Source organism: Opisthocomus hoazin, chromosome 1 (genome assembly GCF_030867145.1).
Source record: "Opisthocomus hoazin isolate bOpiHoa1 chromosome 1, bOpiHoa1.hap1, whole genome shotgun sequence".
In the NCBI taxonomy this organism is placed as follows: domain Eukaryota; kingdom Metazoa; phylum Chordata; class Aves; order Opisthocomiformes; family Opisthocomidae; genus Opisthocomus; species Opisthocomus hoazin.
Window position 1 is genome coordinate 44,088,242 of NC_134414.1, and position 26,369 is coordinate 44,114,610.

Here is a 26,369-nt window from a genome sequence, read left to right on the forward strand (position 1 = left end):
TCCGGATATTCCTTTTTGACCTTACTGAAGGTAAGAAAGACATTTGCTTTCTTCTGGTCTTCAAGAACTTCTTCCCATTGTCATGATCTTTCAAAGATAATTAAGAGTGATCTTGCAATGACATCAATCATCAAGGGTCTCCCTCAGCACTTGTGGGTGCAACTCATCTGTTTCTTTAAGTGAATGGGTCCTCCTCTGTAAAAGGTAAGTCTTCCTTACCCCAGACTTTTCATCTTAGGGGCCTGGGATTACCAAAAGATAGAGTCAAAGAAAGCATTGAGTGCCTTGGCCTTTTCCATGTCCTTTGTCATTATGTTCCCCAATCTACTCAGCAGTGGGCCCATATTTTCCCTAATATTGCTTTTGCTTTTTAAGTACCTTTAAAATCCTTTCTTGTTTCCCTTCACATCCCTTGCCAGATTCAATTCTTGGTGGACCTTGGCCTTCCTAAATCCATACTGCACAACTGAACAGTGTCTCTATATTCTTCCCATGTTACCTCTCCCTTCTTATGCCTCCTGTATGCTTTCTTTTTATGTTTGAAATTAGTCATACGCTCCTTGTTCATGCATGCAGAACTCCTGATGCCTTTTCTTGATTTCCTACTTGTCAGGATGGACCTTACTTGGGCTTGGAGGAGGTCGTTCTTTAATATCAGTCAATCAGCTCTCGTTGACCCCTCTCCTCTCTAGCACCATATTTCATGGGATTCTTCTAGAAGACCTCTGAAGAGTTTAAAGTCTGCTTTCCTGAAATCCAGGGTTGTGGTCTTGCTTTTTGCACTGCTCTCTCCTCTCAGGATCATGAACTTTATTCCTTCCTGGACACCGTAGCCAAGGCTGCCCGTGATTTCAATTCACAACCAATTCTTCCGCATTTGTAAACAGCAGGTCCAGCAGAGAACCTTCTACTGTTCGCTCCTCAATCAGCTTTGTCAGGAAGTTGTCACCAATGCACTGCAGATGCAACACATTCAATGCAATGCATTCAATGCAGTGGATTTGTAGATTTCTTGTGCACTGATATGTAGTCCTTCCAGTAAATTTCAGGGTGGTGACAATTCCCCATGAATACTAGGCCTTGTGAATGTGAGGCTTCTTTCTGTTGTTTAAAGAAAGGTTCATCTACTTCTTCTTCCTAGTCAGGAGCTTTAATGCAGATACACACTACAAGAACACCAATGTTGATTTGCCCACTAATCTTCACCTATAAGCTCTCAGTTGACTCCTGACCTATCCCAAGGCAGAGCTCCTTGCATTCCCACTGTTCTCTCACATACAGGACAATTCTCCCTACTCCCTTACCCAGTCTGACCTTCCTGAAGAGCCTGTATCCATCCATTGTAATTCCCCAGTGGTGTGAAGCATGACCATATTTAGTCATTGAACTTGTTCTAAATTAAAAACATTCTTTAATTTATACGACTTAAGCTTGACAAATTTTAGTAATATATGACTGGATTCTGCTCAGGTGAAAGTGTATAGAATTTAAATTTTGTCAGAACTAACTGCAAATTATGGGGGAATAAAAGACAACAATAACTTAGAATCCTATAGCTTTTGAAGTTTTTTTGTTACTTGGAAATATCTCACCTCCCAAATGACTCCATGGAGTAATCTGGATTGCCCTCAATGTCCACACAAAAGTGACAGACACGAACATGATACATTTGCACCTCTGAAAAATCAACAATATATATTCCTTGTTTTTGTTTTCTCAACACTCGTAACAGGTGGACGTTCACACATCAGAAATGAAACACAGGAAAGGAGTTCGGTAAGTATGTGTCTTAGGTTTCTAATCGAGACTGTTGGAAGTATTTTTCTTTTCTACTTGTGATATAAATTTCTTAGAACAGCAATGTAAGATATTATGTAATAATAATAATAATAATAATAATAATAATAATAATATAACTTCTCACTCAATAACCACACATTTACAATTTTTTTGAAAGAAGGAACATTCAGTCAATTAAATAAAAGTCCTGAAGAAAAAGTCATAATATACAGCATGAACATTTGAATCCTAGAGGGGGAAAAAAATAATCAGATCCACACTTTACCTAAAATAAAAACTTTATCTTTAATAATAAAATTATTACTTAAGATAATCAAACAAACTATTAACTTGACTTCTAGCAGTTATATTAAATATACAAATAGATTTAGGTGCAGTCTATTATGAGTCATAGCCTTGCAAAATGACAAGCCTAAGAAAAGTTTCTATAGTATTAGAGAAACAGTAAATATTGCAATTTTCTAATACCATCCTGAAATATTTACATGCTCTGGAGTTGGAAAGTAAAATGTTTTTTTAAGAATTGAAATCTATTTTATTAAAATAGTAAGTTAATAAAGCTACTGCTGAGAATAGACTTTTCATAATAAATTCTGATATTTAAACTGCTAAATTAATTTCAAAGAATATGGTCCATTTTATCAATTTACTGGAATACATATAATATTTGATGAGGAGAATCCAATTAAAATGAGATATCATTTGAGTACTCTTTTAATCTTACTTATTTCGAACAAGTATTAACACATCCTTTCATTTACGTTTCATCCAATGATTTCATATGCAGTTTCTCACAATGACTAATGACATACTGACAGTTAGAGAGTACAGTTTTGCTACATTGCTGCCATTTTCTTCTCCATATTGTCAATGATCATAAAGTCTTAATTTTTGCACGGAGTGAGAGAACAGAGATTGAACTATCTGTTAGAGTATATTTAACAGCAATCTCTTCTCAACAATTTAAAAGTTCATCTGCTTTTTCCTTTCTTGTTAAATATCAGTAATTTTTTTATATTTTTCCCTCTAATGTTACAGTGTTTAGTGTGGGTTAAGTAACCTCTCAGAATCTAAAGAAGTTATGACTAGCTTTATTAGTTTTATACTGTTAAAGGAAATTGATCTTTTATTATTTTGTTAGAATTTTGATTCATATTTTTGTTTTGGAGCAAGTATAGCTCATATAATTTCTTAGAAAATTAATTAGTTGATGTCAGTGAGATAAATACTAGACTTATGACCGGTGTATTAAATGTGAATATTTAAATTTATATGATTTGGAATAAGTATGATTTTTCTATTAGTAATGAAAAGCCACAGGCTATTCACTGACGTGACAGTACACAGTGTCAGGACTTGTCTTGTGTTGACCTGAGCTGAGTTTAGTTTCTGGTAGCTATGGTAGAAATTTTCCAGCAGCTAGATGACTATTGCCTCAATTGTTGGAGCTTAACTCTGTGAATATCACAGACAACAAATATCTGAGCAAGCATACACGGTCACTGAGCAGTAAACATTAGTTTTTTCTGTTCATTGTGGGGTGTACTGTGTAAGTTTAAGTAATAGCTTACACGTGAATAGCTGAATTTTGTCTGGGTACTAATGCAGAAGGTGTAAATAAGCAGAATGTACAAAATTGTCAGAAAATGTACAAAAATAATAATCCAATGCAGATGAAGGACTGCAGAAGAGCCTCCACTCACCAACATCACACTCTCCCCTTAGAATATTTCTGGTCTCTGCTATCTTATTGCTACCTAAGTGCCACACCATTTTACGCCAGTAAGATTAGCACTGGTGAATCCGGGACCCAAAAGATCATTGCATAGTTGAATAGTTTCTGCCCTGTTTTTCCTCTAAGGCTATGTCTTAGGCTTCAAGCCATTCAACCTATTGAGTTTTCTTTACTCCAAAACATGCTTATAAAGGGGAATGTGTCCTGGTTCAGAGTCATACAGTGACAGTGAGAAGAAGTTAGAGGATCCTTCTGGCTATGGCAATGTATCCTGACTCTGGAGTGTTAGAAGAATAAAGTGGCCTGCTCTATAAGTAGATGTATGGTTTAGGTAACCTGTCTTGTTTAGGTTATCAGATGTGGACAAAGGTATGGGAAAAAAACAGCAAACATTACAAACAGAGATAGTTAACCCTTGTTATCAGCCTTTTTCAACTCTGTTTTGTTAATGAGGTGTGGAAGTAACTTCATTAATAAAATGGGTCAGGCAGGACTTTATGAAAATTATTAAAGCTTTCCAGGCTGTGTATGATAAAAATGCTTCAATGACAGCAAACATTAAAAAAAAAAGGAGGGCTGGAGGCCTGTGTTCTTCATATAGAGAAGATGAGGCTTGAGTGACTTGGGTACACTCTGACACTCCCACCTGGAGTTCCCAGCAAGGGAAGACCTCAGAAAGGGCTAGCACAGCTCTATAGGTGTAGATTGAGAGCCAGACCAAGAAGCAATTGGGGAATGTAGATGCTTCCTAGTTTGGTTGGTAAGTACAGGATTTCTGAAAAACAGTTCTGCAATGAAAGCAAGAAAACTAACTATTGCCATCATCTTTACTGGCCTGTGCCCCATTTTCATGTTCCTCACCTCAGTCATACCACTTTCTGTCATTTCCACAATCAAACTCAGAGAATCATAGAATAGTTCAGGTTGGAAGAGACCTTTAAAGGCCATCTAGTCAAATGTCCCCTGCAATGAGCATGGACATCTTCAGCTAGATCTGCTTGTTCACAGGTCTGTCCAACCTGACCTTGAATGTTTCCAGGGATGGAACATCTGCCACCTCTCTAGGCAAACTTTCAAAGTGTTTCACTCCCCTCATCATAAAATAATTCTTCCTTACACCTAGTCTGAATCTACCTTCTTTTAGTTTAAAACCAGTGCCCCTTGTCCTACTGCAACAGGCTCTACTAAAAAGTCTGTCGCCATCTTTCTCATAAGCTCCCTTTCAGTACTGAAAGGCCTCAATAAGGTAACTCAACCCTATTTGAGTTCCTATATTTGATTCACGGGAATCCCTGAACTTCTCTGAGCTTTTACTAACATCCTGTAAGGTATAGTAACATTCTATTTCCTCAATAATCACTTTTTTCCACCCCAAAGACAACCAAGAGGGGTTTAGTTTTTTTTTGTTTCTTCATACGACTATCAACTCAGCCCTGGGTTCTCAGCCCCAGCACCTGGTAAAAAGCTTAAACTACATTCAGTGAGTGAAAAATGCTGGGCTACTCCATTAAGTCAAACTCTACCTATGATAACATAGTTTAGAATTAAGCAGATAATTATGTATTTTATCATAATCATGTTAAGACTCCTTCACGTCAACATTGTTACGTTTTTTTAATAACATGAGAATGGGCTGATAATTTCCTCAGACAGTGAATTTTAAGACTTGTGGAACATTTTATATTTTTGCAGCAAATATAGAATAATCATTACTGGTTACTTTAAAATGTTCTTGAAAACTAACAGAGGCCATAGCTAACCACTAAGCCTATTCTACAGATTGAATATATTCACAATCCAGCTGCTAAGAAATATTGTTAGATCTAGATATTTTAATCTTATTTAAAATTTCAAGCAGGTATGTCCTGGTTTCGGCTGGAATAGTGTTAACGTTCTTCCTAGTTGCTGGTATAGTGTTGTGTTTTGTATTCAGTATGAAAAGAATGTTGATAGCATAGAGATGTTTGAGTCAGTGCTGACCAGTGCTTACACAGAGTCAAGGCACTTTCTGCTTCTCACACCACCCCCAGCGAGTTGGCTGGGGATGCCCAAGAAATTGGAAGGGGACACAGCCAGGACAGCTGCCCCCAGCTGACCAAAAGGATATTCCATGCCATATGGCATCATGCTCAGCATGTAAAGTGGGCGGAAAAGAAGGAAAAGGGGTACATTCTGAATCATGTTTTTTGTCTTCCCATGTAACTGTTACACTTGATGGAGCCCTGCTTTCCTGGAGATGGCTGAACACCAGCCTACTGATGGGAAGAAGTGAATGAATTCCTTATTTTACTTTGCTTGTGTGCACGGCTTTTACTTTACCTATTAAACTGTCTTTATCACAATCCAAGAGTCTTTTCACTTTTACCTTTATGAATCTCTCCCTCATCCCACCAGCAGGGGAGTGAGCAAGTGGCTGTCTGATGCTTAATTGCTGACTGGGGTTAAAACATGACAAAGTATTACAGAAAAAAAAAAAAATATTTAGAAACATGAGAAATGCATTAAGTATAACTATAAATAGAGAAATAACTTCCAGAATCTAATACCTTTTAGAAGTTTCACAGCAAAAGGAAAAAAAAAAAAGAAAAAAAACCCAACCCAAATAAATCAAATTACTAAAACAATGCATTGTTTGAACAAACATAGCTGAAGAAAGCTTCTTTTCATTTACAAAAGAAATGAAGAACTTCCAGTCTCCAGAGAAAGAGTGTGAAGGAGCAGAGCTAGGGGAAAAAACTGAAAATACATAGGTGAAACTTTATGAAGTTACAAAAAAATGCATGTTGGAGATGGAATTTTTAAGGGATTATCTTCAAGGTTTATTAATGGATTCAGGCATCCAGTGACGTCCCTGTGACTTTGGACGAAGTTCCCAAGATAAAACTATGACTTTGATTCTTCATATTGAAAGACTATAAATATTTATCTGCTTCCATCGGCAGTTCACCACTCAGGACAGGTTGGTATACCAAGTTTCCTCTGCACGCTACGTATTCCAGACACTTGCTAAAGAATGAGAACTCTGTTCTGGGACCAAAAGCAATTCTAGATATACAATACATTTTCTAACAATGAAACATCTATGTTACTTGCTGCATTAGCAAAGTCTAGCATGCAACTCACAAGACCTGTGATTTCTGCTTTTTTGAAGAGGGGTTAATGAAAGAATTTATAATGTTAGTAATGAACATAAACTGTTATCTTATTACTTAAATTAACTAGCTGAAAGGATAAACAAAAATGATTCTCACTATTTCTAGTGCGAAATGAAAGTTTTAGTCAAAACAATCGAGTGACAACAAAAATACGCAATGTTACTCATTTCTTAGACACAAATAGCTTCCTAACTACTCCATTTGTATTACATTTTTATTGGCTCCTAATATCGAAGTGTCCTTCACTTAGGTTAGTGAGTTAATTTTGCTTAACATAATATTCATTAGACTAAGGTCTTAGAGACACCTACAATTTCAATAAAAGTTTGTAAGTTCTAAAGGATATGGTTTTTCAAGATTAAGCGAGCCATTTTAGTGACACTGACATTTTGCATAATGGACTTTAAAGTAGACTTGAATTATTTCTTTACTTTTAATATGCATAAGATGATAGCGGTTTACAATCTACCTTAGCTCTCCCAGGGCAGAACGGTCTTGCGAAGTCCCTGAAAGTCACCATAGAGATTCCTCCTCTGGATCCAGATGTAATACTCTGACACATTGGTCCAGGTCCTCCCTGAGCCTATTCGATCCCACAAGCTCTCTGAGGGCATGAACATTTTTTTTTTATTTTAATTTTCTTTAAGAATAAACAATGTATAACAAATGAATTGTTCATCATTGCAGTTTTGTAGCTTGATGCCAAGGTTATGTGCTATAAACAGAACAAGTTAGTGTGAAAGGTGTGCAAGGTCAAAGCTTGCTGGAATTAGTGATGTAGACCTCGGATTGGACAGAGGCAGTAAGACTTATTGAGGTGACATTTACAGATGACACCAAACTGGGGGGATTAATTGGTACAATACAGGGGTGGCAACAAAAGCAGTGACAAGTCTGTATTTCCAAACCCAAGGTATTTTTTGAACAAAATGTATCATGTATCAGTTTTTTATTTGAAAGTAAAAAGCTGTTTAAGTATTTTCAACAAGTTGGGCAAAAAAATGTTTATCATAGCATGAGAATTTATAGAAAAAAGAAAATTAATCCAAAAGATTCCATGATAAAAAGAACAACAAAACTCAAACAGAAATATAATATGTACATTTCTTATAGATTTTTTGCTGTCTGTATTCCTTCGTACTCATATTTAGTCCATCAAGGCAGGTATCTTGTTTGGTTTTTTTTTATTTTATTTTATTTCATTTTATTCTATTATTGTTCACTAGGGCAAAAAACACTGAAGGAAAAGTAAAAGAGTTATTGACATTTTTTTAAAACTCATGTTATTTTCTGTATCTTCAGTTTAGAAATGAGAAAAAATTATAAAATGTTAGATACGCTGGAATCACAAATTATTACAAAAGAGAAACCAAACTTCTTTTCCTTTTGTTCTTCACTCACCATTTGCATTTCTTCAGTAAAATTGGATAAAATAAAGGAGTGAAAAAGTTACATATGTAGAGACACAACTTTCTAATATAATACTCATAAGCACACCAGATAGATTTACTAATAACTAAATTTTATTATATGTCCTGGGCTTGGCCAGGGCAGGGTTAATTTTCACCAGAAGCCAGGAGGGGACACAGCCTTGGGGGCTGACCCAAACTGGCCAAACAGAACAGGGTATTCGACACCATGTGCTGCCATGCTGCGTTCCGGTTCGGGGGGTGAGCTGGGTGGGGGGAGAGAAGGGAGTTGCGACTTGGGAGTGCACAAGGCACTGGGTGGTGAGAGTTGCTCTATGCATTTTGCTGTTTGTTTTGTATATTCTCTTTATCAGTATTACTGTTGTTCCTGTTCCCTTTGTTTGCTGTTCTGTTAAACTGCCCTTGTCCTGACCCACTCGTTTTTGCCTATTTCTTTCCATTCTCCTCCCCACCCCAGCACGGGGAGGGGCGATAGAGCGACCTTGTGGCACGTTTTTTGCTGGCCACGGCCAAACTACAACATTATAGTCTCCATCTTTCATTTTATTCCTTGAGATTTAAGTGAGAACATTACAGAAGCTCATCCATCATGTCATTCTGGCTCATCCTTCCTGTTTTTTGTATATGAGATGAAATTTACTTCAAAAAAAACCCCTAAAAAATCTTTGACTAGCTGCATTTTATGCACAACTAAAAAAACTGTTAGAAAACTCCCTGGTGAGCAAATTTCAACCAAGACTGGTATAATCATCAGGAAAGAGTACAAGATAAACAAGAAAACTCTACATTTAGAAGGTTAAGAATCTCCACATGTTTTATGTACTGTCATACATACGCTCTGATTGTGCTTTAACTTATTTTAGGGCTCTGTTTAGAATGTCATTTATGACAATGGAAAGACTTTCAGCATTTATTTACAGCTTCAAATGTGGCAATGCATTTAGACTGCAGAGATAACACCAGACAAGATAGCATAGTGTTGCACAAAGCAGCAATATTAGATCAGGTCCTAGAAACTAGTTTATGATGTGCTATGCCCAGAAAAATTGATCTGCACTGCTTTGATGTCTGTATCCTGCTTCTGCCTGTAGAGTTCATTTAGGTCACAGCTAGTTCAGTGCATGGCACTGTTTCACAAAAGGTAGGTTAAAGGTTGCATATCTTGACCCTTTTTTGCTCAGAAAACAAGATAACCCTACCCAGCTTTGAATTCTTAATGAATAAAACAATAAGAAAGACATTGTAATTGTTATTATAGTAAAATTGATGATTGGAAGTTTTGCCATTGACTTGCCCCATCCCTGGAGGTGTTCAAGGCTGGGTTGGATGAGACTTTGAGCAACCTGGTCTAGTAGAAGGTGTCCCTGCCAATGGCAGGGGTGCTTGGAACAATATATATAAGGTCCCTTCCAACCCAAAACATTCTGTGATTCTATAAATTATGCTTTAACAAGAAATAAACTCAGTGATGGAGAATGGGGGTGTGAAGGAGAAGGAAAAGGAAAATCTCTATAAAGAAGTCTAATTTTCTTTAAACTGTGTTAAAATTGTGTTTTGTATTTAAGTTACATTTTGGCCTGACAGAATCTCCACTCATTTGCTCTTTACTCTATTTCTGTACAGAACCATGTGCAGGACTAGATCCACAAGTCTATATGGCGTAAAACAGAAAAGTGAAGACATTTAGAGAGCAAAAGGGTGATGGTCTTTACTGTGCCACACAACAATGTAGGATCCAGAGCACAGGAAAGAAAATGATTAAGAGATGCTGAAATGCTCTTAAATGAGTGTTAATGTAGAAAAGGGGAAAATAGGGGTAGTACAATGGGAGTATATAAAATACAGAATGCTATACTAAGAGAAGGACAAGAAAACAGGATACTAATATGGACTTTTGGCTTCAGACACTAACGCACACAATATTTTCTCATTTAATTGCATTTAATATTCATGGTTTTTAATACAGAAAGCATGTTCATATAAGCTTACTGTTTTCTTTTATCTTTAGTGAGATTTCTTAGAAATATTCTAGAAATTCAAGCATAACATTTTCTTTATATTTGTTTGATTTCTGAGAAAACCAGATTGGAACACAATTATGTGAAATTATAAAGTACATTTAGTCTTGTATGCAAACCAGATGTCATTATCTTTTCAGGGATAAATACACTGCATTTTAATATTTCTGTAGGAATATGACTGTTGCTTTGAATTGAAACCTCCATACTGACTTTAGTATCCATTTTATGACAGGATCTTGAACTCTCATTTTATTATTGTTTGACTAGCTGTGACCAAAAAACATGTTAAGAAAAAGAAACCTCATCTGAAAATTGATAACGATTACCAAACCTTTAATTCACCACCTGTTATACAAACAAAAATCAAATTTTTACGCACCTCAGTGACATAACATCATATTGTTTTGCTGTCTTCTAGGAGGTCTCGCTTTGGAGATTGATGCCACAATTTCTTTGTGTTTACCAATTTTTTTCTGTTTATGTGCAAAAATGCAGTGTAATAAATCAGAAAAAAAGAAATAAACAAGATATAAGAGATGCATTCTCCTATAAACTAAAGCTATGGAATGGAGATATAAAACATCACAGACAATTAATATACATATCTCAGTAAGAATCTCTAGAAGCATGTATATTTTGACATACTTAGTATTAAATGAAATCTTTATTTACATAATTTGGAAGTAAACCTAAAAGTTTTCCTCGAAAAAGTGTAAAAAGGTGGTGAAATAAATTATAAGCAATTTAAATTTTTCACTGTATTATCAGAAAATAATCTCTATTTTTCATTTACCATGAATATTTTTTTCTGCTAGTCCCAAAGGCATAATCTTGCATTCTATAATAATTAAGTAATCAACTTTGAAAACAGGATGAAGGGTCTTAGTCTTTATATTGTTTATCCTAAGTAATGTTTAATGTGATACAATCTTGAAATGCAGAAATTTTCTCAAGCAATAAAATATACTCAAGACTTTATTTTTCTCCCAATTTCGTATAGCAAGCATTTTGACTCAAAAGGGTTATATAGTACAATATATTTTCTTGTACCTTATAGCATAGTATAGTATATTTTTTATATATACTCTATTCCCAGTAGTACATTCTCTCCAGCTGTACTGTTCAATATCTCTTTTTGGATAAGCGGGATCTGGAACATGTTTGTATCAGAAGTGGCAGACAGTAAATATGCTTTAGTTTTATTACAATAACAATGCTAGTTAGTATCATTCACTTAAATTCACATTGTGTTCATTGTAGAACTATGTAAAGAATTTATTATAAAATCTTTATTTGAACATTGTTTTATTGTGAGCCATTATATTTTTGTTTGATTACGTAATTCTTCTGGTGACATTTAAAACAAAACTCAGTACCTTGAAAGAAGACAATACCTGTTAAAAATCTTATGTTAAATTTCTTGTTCTTCCTTCAACAGATGCATGATAGCTTTTCACTATACTAGGACTGTGTATAAATTGTTAGATTGTGTAAAATTTGGCAAGCAACACAAGATAAAACTTACACATTTGAGATCATACAACAATAATTCAGCATAATTTACTCTGTTGTTCAAAGACCTCTCCTCATAATGCTTTCTATCAACCCAACACCTGAAGAAAATAATCACAAGATACCTATCTAAGGTTTATGCATAGGATAGATAATAGTAGGTGTGTCAGTCCTATGTGTGTACCTACAACCTATTTTGTTTGGGTCTGCTTGCTGTCAATGTATCAACAAGCCAACAGTAGGAGAATATCTTGTGTCCATTCCATTACATTCTCTTCTTCTCTCAGACATTGTAACTGCATCCAGATTGTCAGCTGAGAATGGCAGCTCCCGATCTGTACCTGAACATCACGTGTCATAAATGCTCACAGATATCAGCCAAAACCTTGCCAGCAGATGTTCTAACAAACTAACATTTTACGGAAATGTGGTTTAGAAAATGCGTAGTGTCCCATTCTTGAGAGACCAACATGCAAGAACAACTTACAAGCTCATCAGATCTCTCTTCTGAAACACCAGCACTGGCACAAGCAACAATCTGAGGGTGCGAGGGAAGTTAGTATCTGAGAAATGTCATAACCTACCACAGAACTTAGATGACTCAGAGTAAGTCCGAAGTTTTTTGGTATTCCCTTAAAATCCTGACACAAGTAAAGAAGCAAAAAACCCAAACCATATCTGCTATTCCACTATTGCAAAAATCCAAATCTACCTGAAAGATATTAGACATCTGAAGAACATCATCAGTTACTTTACTTAACTCTTAGAGAAACTGTGATTTTTTTACTGATACGTTGGTTAGCATGAAATAATAATTGCCTCTCAGAATTTTATGAAACATTTGGTGGTGGTTCTGGTAACTGGTTAGAATGATGCTCTGAGTACTTTTCAAAATGACTGATAAGTACATGGTGCCTGATAGGATTTTGAACAGAATGAGTAAAACACGATCCTAAAGACTTTTCATCAAAGTATAATGGAATCAATGGCAGGCGTATATCCATTCCTAATTGAAAAATGCATTGTGTAATTTATTTCACTTATATAAACTATGGATCACCTTATGTTGTCTTGAATGTTCAGTTTCTATTTGATTTTATGTTTGTGTAATGTATTTCTGTTTTCCTCAAAACAGAAACAAAGAACGAGAATATAAGAAAGCAATGACCAAAAAAAAACCTTTCCCCATATACACTTGTGGAATTGAAGGCATTTTTGTGAATTCCATTTCCGTTTGTCTCATTTTTTATTAATTCAGAAAACAATATTCTTTGGGTTTATTGCATACTTTCAGAATTACAGTCTAACTGATCTAGGGCCATCTCCAGTTATGGTTGACTTACAGAACTGAGGAATAGTGAAAACAAAAAATATTAGTGTTGTCACACAGCAAAACAAAAGAATAATGCAAAATATAAAGAAAATGTCATTTAAATGCGATATTTTGAAAGGAAATCAGGTGATTGATGGCAGTTCTAAAATCCACAAGGCAGGCAAACAGCTGGGATTTTACCAGTAGTTTTGCAATTAATTAGCATACAAATATCTGTATTTCCTTGCGTGTAATATGTGGTATAGATAGATGGATACATTTTAGAAGCTGCAAGAAATAACTCAAAGTCTTCTTTATACTTGGTCCTGGGCTGCCTGTGCATTTAACATAATGTAACTTTCTGATTAAAGACACTAATTACAAATTTGTGAAATATGAATAGTTTAATAAATATTTGATGTAGATGTTTGCCATATGAGCTGATTAGTGTCTTCATTTTTTAATATATTAAAATGGACTGAAGATGCTCAGCATCTAAAAGGTTTAACTCCCTTGGAAGTGTGTACTTATATTAATGAGGTTATCAGTTACTATCTACATATGTTAAAACTACTCAAAATAACAGATTATTTACAGAACAGAAATACTATTTTGAACAGCTATCCTGTGCATCACTGCTTATTAATGCTGATGTTTTCATCTAGATCTGAACTTTCTATTATAGCATGCTTTCTTGTTAAGAATCAGAGACTGTTTCTGTTTTTTTATTACCATTTAGTGTTTTATGTTCATCTTTAAGATCCACATTTAAAGAAAAAAAAAACCAACCAAAACTAGAGTGATTATTTTTTAAAAGAACACATCTGAAATTTTAAGACAGCACTGCATATTAATTTGTCAGTTTAACAAAAGGTGTAATGTTTAACTCTATGAGATAGAGAACATTAGAATGTCCACACACTGGGTCAGACCAAAGGTGGATCTTCAGTGTCTTGCTTGCAAGGGTAGCTGTATACAAAGGTGTGGGGAACAGTAAGACAAAAGCAATTCCACAAGATGCATGTCCAGATATCCCTTCTGCTATTTTCAAAGATATAGGGGAGTTGAACCCAAGTGCACTGCCAGTATTCATTATATTTTTTAGCAGCACAACGGGCTTCTGTGAGCTACCACTTTCTGTTTTGGACCTGACTCCTACTAACTTTATTTGATACTCTACAGTTCTTGCACTGGAAGACAAAGTGAGCCATCTGTCCCTGCTCAGCTTCTCCGCTGTGCTCAGTAATACATATCCCACACTCATCCAAGTCATATCTCTTCTGGAATGAAGATCCCTTGCTTATGTAGTCTTTCCTTTCACAGAAACAATTTCACATAGACTGGACAAAGAAAGGTGTTCCCTGACCACCACCACCTCTTGCTGTGACAACATCAAGGGACTGATGTTGTCACAGCAAGACAGCCAGGGGAGGACTGCAATGGAGTCATGGGCCATGTGCGAGGTGGGGGAGCACCAGGGCAGTTGATCAAGGACAGTCAGGCCATGACACTTCCAAAGGTTTATTGCATAATGGCCTTAGTATTAAAAATCTTGAGAAATGTGAAACTATTTTGGAATCCACATGGAGACAGAGGAGTCACAAAGACAGAATGCCATGAAATGCTGAACATACTACAGTCTGAATCCCATGACTTGGGATCCTTCTTATATACTGAATTCCACTGAAGTACTGATTAGCAATTAGCCATTACTGGAAAGAGTATGATCATGAAACCGTTTATTACTGACATCATATATTTGTGACTTTTTACTGCCATCCATTCTTAGAGTTCAACAAAGATATTGTTTAATGACGATAATTATACTGCCACTGACTGTAATGTAGCTAGAAGCTAAAATAAACAGTCTTACTTTTGAGAGAGTTAAAAACATATAATGAGTGATTTTAATTAATTACTCCTACAGTTTGCTCAGATCTACTGTGAATACCTTCTGGATTTGTCAGAAACAATGATAACTGGTTTCTCTTTCTATTTGACAGGTTTTCCTTTGTGCTATTCAACTTTCCCTAATTTGATCATATTAATGTCAGCTGTGTTGACCTGCGTGTCTTTTCTCTGAGACTTCTCAAGAAGGATGAAAGAATCATTTAATTTGTAAGCTTCTATTTTACAGTATAAATACTGTAACAGAGTATAGCAAAACAAAACACTGTGAATTTCACAGTAATTCAAAAGACTGTGCATTTACCTTGTCCTCATAAATCTGTTCTGTCTCAGTGACAAACTCTAGAGGAAAGGGGAAATTTTCTTCTCCTTAAAGAAAACTGATCGTCTTCAGATTTGTACATGTTCCTGTGTGTGTTTGGGAAGAGATGCCCACAGTGTCAGAGAGAGAAAACTGGAAATCAAACAGATTGCCATGCAGCTCTGAAGATCCTCAAAGGAGTAGGAGTCTGTCAGCAATTAGAGAACAGACCAAAGACTAACCTCAGAGGTAATAAAAGAAACATTCCTACAAACCCAGAAAGGGAATTCTGTGAAGTTTATTCAGCCCAGCAAGCTACTGGAAATTGTTAGGCTGGAAGAAGCAATGGAAGAAAAAAATTTGCAAAGTCATTGCAATGGCACAGTGGGAAAAGGAAAGTTTCATATTTAATAACTTCAATCAAAAAGTTATCCGTATTATTCTCTTTCTTTTTTTATAGCTTATGTATTCTGATAAAATGTTAATCATAGGGATCAAAAGTATTTTGGGCCTTTTGCTGTTCTCAGGTCAAGAAAACAGGAAGGTGTGACTGCATGTAAGTGTGTGTGCATAAGAGAGAAGGAGGAAGAGAGATTCTAGAAAAGATTTTAAGAGTATAAATAAGAAATAATTAGCTTAAATTATCTGCAGTGTGTTATTCTTGCTAGTGACATAGTCTACAGCTACTTTTGAAATCAATATGGATGAAAAGGATTTGATGTGCAGAGCAAAAATATTGTTACAGAGGATATAATTGTCACACTGTATACATGTCAAGGTGTTTTATTTCAGAGTAGCTTCAGTTTGGTCCTATGGACTGAAAGCCCATTTGTAGCTGAAGCTCATTCAGTGCACTCCTGCAACACTTCTTCCACTTCGGTTTCACGGAATCACAGAATCACAGAATCACAGAATCACAGAACAGTAGGGGTTGGAAGGGACCTCTATGGGTCATCTAGTCCAACCCTCCTCTGAAAGAAATTCAGTTCCTATGCAAAGACAGTGCTCCAAAATGAACTGAAATAGTTTTAGTAGGGACTGACAATAAGGAGATTGTTTCAAAAGCTTCCTCCGGACCTAGACTAAAACTTTAATTCTGACATGCTCGTAGTAGATGGTGCCTATTCAGGATTTAAGTTTTAATTCTTTGCTCTTTTTACTGCTAGATGATTCAGTAAACTCTGTGAGTAATCTCTGTCTCTGTGAGTCAGTTTGATTGCCAGCTGAGGATTCATTTTATTATTTGCATGCTATGTAAAGTGGTTTGGGACTGACAAGTGAAGAGCATTATTAAGGTCTAAGAATTGTTGCAAGTGACAACATATCTCTGCAAAAGTATTATGCAGCATGTGTATACTCCTGCTAATACTGTTATTACTCCTACAGATTTCCCATTGTTGGCTCAGTTCAATACTTATTTGCATGCATAATACTTTCAGGCATATAATCCACATATCTGATAATCTGTATTCCCTTGGTGTGGCTGGGATAGAGTTAATTTTCTTCATAACAGTCCGTATGCTGCCATGTTTTAGATTAGTGACTAAAACAGTGCTGATAACACAAGTGTTTTAGCTGTTGCCAAGAAGTAGTTGCACAGTGTCAAGGCCTTCATTTTTTCTCACTCTACGTCATCTCCAGCAAGTAGAATAGGGATGGGCAAAAAGCTGGGAGGGGACACAGACGGGAGAGCTGCCCTGAACCGATGAAAAGTATGTTCCATATCATAGGACACAATCCTCCACAGTAAAATTGGGGTAATTTTTTTCCAAAAGGAGTTGTTCTTCAAAGACTGTTTGGGCATTGTTCTGTTTGTAGGAGGTCGTGAGTGATTGCCTTTACATCAGCTTTTTTGATGTTTGTGTGGGATTTTGCAGTGTTGGGGGTTTTTTCCTGTTTGTTTTTTTCTTTTTTTTTTTTCCTTCAATTATTAGACTGAGTTCATCTTAACTAACAAGTTTTTGGTACTTTTGTTTTTCTGATTCTCCCCTCTGTCCCACTGTGGGGGAAGAGCAAGCAGCTGGTGGGTGATCAGTTGTTGACTGGGGTCAGCTCACTACATCTCAAAACTCCCAATTTGAAGTTAAGTCCTAGAACAGAGGACATACAAGAAAAAAAAATTATGAAATGCTATTGAGATAAATAAAACAAGGCTATAGATAACATCAGCCAGCTGTTGGCAAAGAAGCAACATCTTGTGCAGAACTGAAGGTGGAAGTTTCTGGGGAAAAGAGTTCTTATAATCTTTTCATTTTAACACGATAGAAATATAAATGGGATGTTAAGACACAGGATATTTATTTTATTAATGTATGACTTGTCATTTATATGCCTGAAAATACATTGAATATGAAGTCAACATTTTCTTTGGACTGCAGACCCTGGCTTTTGTCCATCTACATCATAAGCTGCAGGAACCATTAGAGCTTGATCCAAAAGTTTGCTGATGAGTTATTCAGGACTGAGAAAGCAGTGCAGCTCACACTGGATTCTCAGCCCTGAGTCCCTAAAACAGGTAAGAGAACTAGGGGACCTTTTACCAAGAAGTAGAATTGAACAACCATTGCAATTCATGTAGAAATATGATTTTTAGAACACAAAAAATGGCATTTTTGTATTTTCTGACATAGATAATAAAAAAAGTTTGGGATTTTTTCCCCTATCCTGTTCGAAGTTTAGAAATTTCAATTAATAACTTTATTAATTTCTACCTACAATGTAGTGAAATAATTGTGCTTTGCTTCATTATAAGAAATCATACTTATTGTAAATAGGAACAGAAGTATTTTTTCTTTGCTACTACAGACTGCCAGATAGAATTTTTTTCCCTCCAGATTAAAGACAATCATTACAAATCTTTAAATAATCAACAATTTTCATGGTTATTTATTCAGTTGTGAGTCATCTCTGCAGAGCAGCCCATCACAAGCGGTTTTCAGTGACTGTGCCCAAAAATATAACTTGACCTCTAAGAGGCTCAGTTTCTACATAAGCTACGGTTAGGATAGCAGAGAGACGACAGATAAACATTCACTGATGTAGAATTTCTGTAAACACTAACTTGAGCATGATTTCCCATTCATTGTGGTTGCTGAGATTCAATTTATTCTTACTACCTCATCCTATCTGTAAGTGTTCAGCTTATTAGTAATGCAGATTTCAACACATTATGTGTCTAATTTTGAAAATGAATAGCAATGATCTATACATTTCGGCGAAGCTACTGAAGGTGAAGGGTTCTGGAGCAGAGGCTCGCGCCGAGGGACCCTTTCTCCGGTGGCAAAACCGCAGCGGCGAGGCAGCAAAAAGCGCCGAGAGAGAGAGAGGAGACCCCAGCCCCCCCCCCCCCCCCCCCCCCCCCCCCCCCCGCAGCGGGAAAGCGAGAGGTGCAAACGAGGGGCAGCTCTGACTCAGCGGGGGCGGAGTCGAGTGTGACAGCGGCCAAACCCCCTCAGGGATAAGAGCACCTCCCAGGGAGCGCGGGCGACCAGAGCCGGCAAACAGAGCCGGCGCAGCAGCCCGGGAGTGGCGCAGCAGTTTGCGCGGCAGTTCGCGCAGGCAGGGCGAGCGGGGAAGGCGACTGGCAGGGTACAGCCGCCCCTCCTGGCAACTCAAGTAGTGGGCATCGCTCTTCCAGGAGATATTCTAGCCGTGGTTACCACCCGTGGTAAAGGTGTTGCTCGAAGGAGTGTGGGGACCCAGACGGAGGCCCCACGCAAGAACGCGGGTGTCCAGGTCTCTGCCTGCAGGGAGTGCCTGAGCCTGGCGCTCGTACCGGAGGACAGCAGAGACAACGGCTGTGTTCGGTGCGAGCAGGTGAATGACCTGCTCAGCCTGGTGGCAGAGCTGAAGGAGGAAGTGGAGAGGCTGAGGAGCATCCGGGAGTGTGAGAGGGAGATCGACTGGTGGAGCCGCTCCCTGCCCTCCCTGAGGCAGAGGCAGCAGGAGGCGGCTCCACAGAAAGCAGAGAACCCCCAACCCTCTTGCCACCGAGCAGAAAGAGGGGGCCTAAGAGATGGGGGGGAATGGAAACGGGTCCCTGCTCGGGGGGGCAAGCGAATCTCCCCCCGGCCTCCCTCACCTGCCCAGTTGCCCTTAAGCAACAGGTATGGGGCTCTGGAATGTGAGGGACTGGCCACAGAGGATGTGGGTGAAGGTGAGGCTCCATCCAGGGGGTTGCCTAGAACGAGTCAGACAGCCCCAAGAATTACGACTGCCTCAACTAAGAAAAAAAGGAGGGTCATTGTCATAGGTGATTCCCTTCTGAGGGGAACAGAGGGCCCGATCTGCCGACCGGACCCATCCCACAGGGAAGTCTGCTGCCTCCCTGGGGCCCGGGTTAGAGATGTTGCGAAGAAACTCCCTGGTCTGGTGCGGCCTTCTGATTACTACCCCCTCTTGGTAATGCAGGTTGGCGGGGACGAGATAGCAGAAAGAAGTCCCAAGGCCATCAAAAGGGACTTCAGGGCACTAGGGCAACTGGTTGAGGGATCAGGGGCGCAGGTGGTGTTTTCCTCCATCCCATCAGTGGCAGGGAACAGCACTGAAAGGGGCAGGAAAACTCACCTGGTTAACAGGTGGCTCAGGGACTGGTGCCATCGGTCAAATTTTGGCTTCTTTGATCATGGGGAGGTGTACACAGCACCGGGCCTGCTGGCAACAAGTGGAACTCAGCTATCTCAAAGGGGAAAAAGGATTCTTGGCCACGAGCTGGCGGGGCTCATTGAGAGGGCTTTAAACTAGGTTCGAAGGGGGAAGGGGATATTGCCCAGCTCACTAGGGATGAGCCTAGGCTTGGTGTGCCAAGGCCAGGGGTGAGATTGAAAGCCCAGCTCAAGTGTGTTTACACCAATGCACGTAGCATGGGCAATAAACAGGAGGAGCTGGAAGCCATTATACAGCAGGACGGCTACGACTTGGTCGCCATCACAGAAACGTGGTGGGACAACTCGCATGACTGGCATGCTGTCATAGATGGCTACAGACTCTTTAGAAAAGACAGACCAACAAGGAGAGGTGGGGGAGTTGCTCTATATGTGAGGGAGCAACTGGAATTCATTGAGCTTGGCCTGGGGGCAAATGAGGAACGAGTTGAAAGCTTGTGGGTTAGAATTAAGGGACAGGCTCATAAGGGTGACATTAAGGTGGGTGTATACTACAGGCCACCTGACCAGGAGGAGGAGGTTGATGAGGCCTTCTACAGGCAGCTGCAAGCAGCCTCACAGTCACAGGCCCTGGTTCTCATGGGGGACTTCAACCACCCTGACATCAGCTGGGAACACCATACAGCTAGGCAGGCGCAATCCAGGAAGTTCCTACAGAGCATCGATGATAACTTTCTGATGCAAGTGGTGGAGGAACCAACAAGGAAAGGCGCTCTGCTGGACCTCGTGTTAACAAACAAGGAGGGACTGGTGGAGGATGTGAAGGCTGGAGGTAGACTCAGCTGCAGTGACCATGAAATGGTTGAGTTCAGGATCCTGCGTGGAGGAAGCAGGGCGATAAGCAGGATCAAAACCTTGGACCTCAGGAGGGCTGACTTTGCCCTCTTCAAGGAGCTACTGGGAGGAATCCCGTGGGCCAGGGCTCTCGAAGGCAGGGGGGTCCAAGAGTGCTGGTCGCTGTTTAAACAACACTTCTTCCATGCACAGGAGCAATGCATCCCCCTGAGAAAGAAATCGAGCAAAGGAGGCAGGAGACCTGCATGGTTAAACAAGGAGCTTCTAGCGGAGACCAGGCAGAAGAAAAAGGTCCATGGAATGTGCAAAGAGGGACAGGCCCCTTGGGAAGAGTACAGAAACGTGGTGAGAGCATGCAGGGATGCGACGAGGAAGGCCAAGGCCCGCCTGGAATTGAAGCTGGCAAGGGATGTCAAAAACAGCAAGAAGGGCTTCTTCAACTACATCAGCAGCAAAAGGAAGGCTAGGGACAACGTGGGGCCGCTGCTGAATGAGGCGGGTGTCCTGGTGACGGAGGATGCGGAGAAGGCAGAGCTACTGAATGCCTTCTTTGCTTCAGTCTTCAGTGCTAAGACTGGCCCTCAGGAATCCCAGGCCACGGAGGTAAGAGAAGAAGTTTACAAAGAGGACGACTTTCCCTTGGTCGAGGAGGACTGTGTGAGGGATCGCTTAAGTGATCTGGATGTCCACAAATCCATGGGCCCCGATGGAATGCACCCACGAGTGCTGAGGGAGCTGGCGGATGTCATTGCTGAGCCACTCTCCATCATCTTTGAGAGGTCCTGGAGGACAGGAGAGGTTCCCGAGAACTGGAGAATGGTCAATGTCACTCCAATCTTCAAAAAGGGCAAGAAGGAGGACCCAGGGAACTACAGGCCGGTCAGCCTCACCTCCATCCTGGGAAAGGTGATGGAGCAACTCATCCTGGAGGCCATCATGAAGCAAGTGGAAGAAAAGAAAGTTATCAGGAGTAGTCAGCATGGATTCACCAAGGGGAAATCATGCCTGACCAATCTGATAGCTTTCTACGATGACATGACTGGCTGGGTAGACGAAGGGAGAGCCGTGGATGTTGTCTATCTCGACTTCAGCAAGGCTTTCGACACAGTCTCCCATGATATCCTCCTAGGGAAGCTGAGGAAGTGTGGGCTGGATGAGTGGTCAGTGAAGTGGATAGAGAACTGGCTCAATGGCAGAACTCAGAGGGTTGTCATCAGCGGCGCTGAGTCTAGTTGGAGGCTGGTAACAAATGGTGTCCCCCAGGGGTCAGTACTGGGCCCAGTCTTGTTTATCTTCTTCATCAACGACCTGGATGAAGAGTTAGAATGTACCCTCAGCAAGTTTGTTGATGACACATAACTGGGAGGTGTGGTAGACACACCAGAAGGCTGTGCTGCCATTCAGCGTGACCTGGATAGGCTGTAAAGCTGGGCAGAGAGGAACCTGATGAGGTTCAACAAAGGCAAATGCAGGGTCCTGCACCTGGGAAGGAACAACCTCATGCACCAGTACAGGCTTGGGGTGGACCTGCTGGAGAGCAGCTCTGCGGAGAGGGACCTGGGTGTCCTGGTGGACGACAGGTTAACCATGAGCCAGCAGTGTGCCCTGGCTGCCAAGAAAGCCAATGGGATCCTGGGGTGCATCAAGAAGAGTGTGGCCAGCAGGACGAGGGAGGTTCTCCTTCCCCTCTACACTGCCCTGGTGAGGCCTCATCTGGAGTAGTCTGTTCAGTTCTGGGCTCCCCAGTTCAAGAAAGATGAAGAGCTACTGGAGAGAGTCCAGCGGAGGGCTACGAGGATGGTGAGGGGACTGCAACATCTCCCCTACGAGGAGAGGTTGAGGGAACTGGGCTTGTTCAGCCTGAAGAAGAGAAGGCTGCGAGGGGACCTTATAAATGCCTACAAATATCTGAAGGGTGGGTGTCAGGAGGATGGGGCCAAGCTCTTTTCAGTGGTGCCCAGTGACAGGACAAGGGGCAATGGGCACAAACTGAGGCACAGGAAGTTCCGTCTGAACGTGAGGAAGAACTTCTTCCCTCTGAGGGTGACGGAGCCCTGGAACAGTCTGCCCAGGGAGGTAGTGGAGTCTCCTTCTCTGGAGATATTCAAGACCCGCCTGGACCGGGTCCTGTGCAGCCTGCTGTAGGTGACCCTGCTTCGGCAGGGGGGTTGGACTAGATGACCCACAGAGGTCCCTTCCAACCCCTACTATTCTGTGTGATTCTGTGTGATTCTGTGTGTATACACTAATGACATAAGGTAATTCTGCGTTTATATAATTTAAGAAAGTTGTTCTGAAACCATGTAATAAGTAATTAAGAAAATTAGAATAACTGTGTGCTGAGGCCAACTCAGTGAGGTTCAACAAGGCCAAATGCTGGGTCCTGCACTTGGGTGACAAAAACCTCACGCAATGCTACAGGTTTGGGGAGTAGTGGCTGGAAAGCTGCCCGGCAGAAAAGGATCTTGGGGTGTTGGTCAACAGCCGGCTGAACATGAGCCAGCAGTGAGCCCAGGTGGCCAAGAAGGCCAACGGCATCCTGGCTTTTATCAGGAATAGTGTGGCCAGCAGGGGCAGGGAGGTGATCGTGGCCCTTTACTCGGCACTGGTGAGGCTGCACCTGGAGTACTGTGTTCAAGTTTGGGACCTTCACTACAAGAAGGACATTGAGGTGCTGGAGCATATCCAAATAAGAGCAACGAAGCTGGTGAAGGGTCTAGAGAGCAAGTCTTATGAGGAACGGCTGAGGCAGCTGGGGCTGTATAGTCTGGAGAAGAGGAGGCTGAGGGGGGACCTTATTGGTCTCTACAACCACCTGAAAGAAGGCTGTAATGAGGCAGGTGTTGGCCTCTTCTCCCAAGTAACTAGCAATAGGACGAGAGGAAATGGCCTCAAGTTGCATCAGGGGAGGTTTAGATTAGATATTAGGAAAAATTGCTTTACTGAAAGAATGGCCAGGCATTGGAACAGGCTGACCAGGGAGGTGGTTTAGTCCCCATTCTTGGAGGTGTTTAAAAAACATGTAGATGTGACACTTCGGGGCATGCTTTAGTAGGTATGGTGGCATTGGGTGGCTGGTTGGCCTTGATGATCTTAGGAGGTCTTTTCCATCCTATGATTCTATGATTCTATGATTATTCGTTATTTCCTGGATTGGATTAGATTTCATCAGCTGAAATTGAAGACAGAGGATAAGTAATGATATGTATGTTTATGTAAGGTTTAAAGAGCGGATGGCATTTTCAGAGAAATACTGAAAATGGAACTGCCTGGATTCTCACAGGATGTCATGGTATGATCTGCAGGAGTTGAATGAAAAACTGACATTAAAGAGAGAGTTTAAAACATAGTTAGAGATAGTATCATCTTTTGATTTGAGCATGAACAAACACAAAATATAGTCTTTCAGAGATTTTATTTTTCTACTGGTCAAAAATAAACTTCTGTTTTAGTGTTTTTTATTCTTTTGAAATAATCTACTGTAGAGATATAGCACTTTTTTTTCAGGCACACTGTTCATTTTTTGGTCATTTGGTCTGTTTTTCCTCCAAAACTAGTACTCAAAAAGTGAAAAAATGCAAAATTTGAATTCTTTTTTCTTCAGTATAAAGTATGAAGTTTAACAATGACAAGTACAAAGTCCTACAACTGAGAAAAAATAAGCCAAATAAGCCAAAGTACCCAATACAGGACTGTGTGACTAGGTTCCTTGTGGCTGGGGAGTAGCCTTGCTGAATGGGACCTGGAGATCCTGGTGGACAACAAGCTAAATATGAGCTAGCAGAGTGCTACTGCAGCAACAATGGCAGATCAAATCCTGGGCTGCATCTGCAGGGTCATTTCTAGCGTCGACAGGGGCATGATCCTCCCATTCTACTGAGTGCTTGTCAGGCCACATCTGGAGTACTGTGTCCAATTCTGGTCCCCACAATTCAAGAAATATGCAGACCGACTGGAGAGGGTCCAAAGGAGGGTCATGAAGATGATCAAAGTGCTAGAGAACCTGTCTTATGAGGAACGACTGAAGGAGTTATGTCTTTTTATTCCCAGAGAAGTGAAAGTTCAAAAGGGACCTCAACACAGTATTCCAGTACTTAAAGGGTGGCTACAAAGCAGATGGAGGCTCACTTCACAAGCAGCTGCATGGCTCAGTTGTTCATTCTAGTACATAGCTGGTAGAATCTCATGTCCAAACTGATATCTTCCTCCACAAGCAGATTTATTTTTCTTTTTATATACAACTACTTCAACTTTATCAAATTTGATACATGAAATATCAGATGTCATCCTTCTTCCACTTTGCTGACAAAATTTCCCCTGTGCTTATCCTAATTATTGGAATCTCGTCTTCAGTTCCGAATTATTTTTAATCTGTTAATGAAACATACATGTTGGTAGGTTATATATGGAGTGATCAAATCCGGAATATCTATGACACTAGATAAGCTGGAAATCAATCTGTTGAAATAAAACACTGATTTCTAAATAGTTTGTTAAATAATATTATTTTTTCTATGTTAAAATTTTCCAAATGTTTGTGAATTTATGTCTTTCCTCTTAACTCAAATCTTCACAGACTTTTTAGTGTGATAAAAGTCCCTTCTCAGAAGAGCTTATAAAGAACTTTAAATCTTATTCTCACACCAAAGCCCAATGGGGATTTCTGTGAGGGTCCTTCTGAATATTCAGGACTTTGTAACCCCCTGATCTATAGTATTCAAGAACTTAAAAATATTTTTTAATTATTAACTTTCAGATTAATCATGTCTCTTAAAAAAAAAAAAAGTTAGATTAAGAATGATTATAAGGTACTTCCCTGGGAAAATTAAGCAAATCTGAACTATGAATGATACTTCAGAAATTCCTGTTAATGAATATAAATTGTTGTTTCTAATACATACTTACTTAGCCTCAACAATCTTACTTCATTACTTTCAGTAGTTTCCCTTCACTCAAAAATGAATCTATAATCACCTATTCCTTCTGTTAAGCTTTTGTTAACCTCAGCTTCATGCCCCTTGATCCTTTTTTACTCTGTGGAAAAGAATTACTTTCTCTCAGTATGCAGATCAGCTCATCAAATGAAAGTCAGATGTCCTGTTTTTAATCTTTTATTTCTGGACTTTATACTTTCTTTTCTGTCCTTGAAAAAAGTAAAAACATTCCTAAAAAATCACAGTAAATTGCTCTGATGAGGAACCAGACTATCAAGTAAAAACCATATTCCATTCTCAGGGAAGTGAATAGGAATTTTGTAATTGCCTTCAGATGCAGCAGAAATCTACTCTGTTTTCATTAGAAAGTTGCATAAATGCATGAATTAAAAATTGTTAAATATACAGTTATTAAGTATTCTGTTGGTTCATGATAGCTGTTGGTGCAAAAAAGGAGGTAGGATTCACTATTTAAACAGTAGATAGGTGTCTCACAGGCATATGGAGAATCAAAGTTGATAGCTTTGTTGGTAGAAAATAACATCTTTTTGCGAATGCCTCTCTGCAAGAAGTTATTGGTCATTGGTCCCAATGGACCTCTGGAGGTCATCTGGTCAAATCCTCCTGCTCAAGTAGGGACCCCTAGAGACAGTTGCCCAGAACCATGTTCAGACAGCTTTTCAACATCTTCAAGGATGAAGATCCACAAACTCCCTGAACAACCTGTAGCATTGGTCAATCACCCTCACAGTGAAAAAGTATTTCCTCATGTTCAGATGGAACCTCCCGTGTTTCAGTTTCT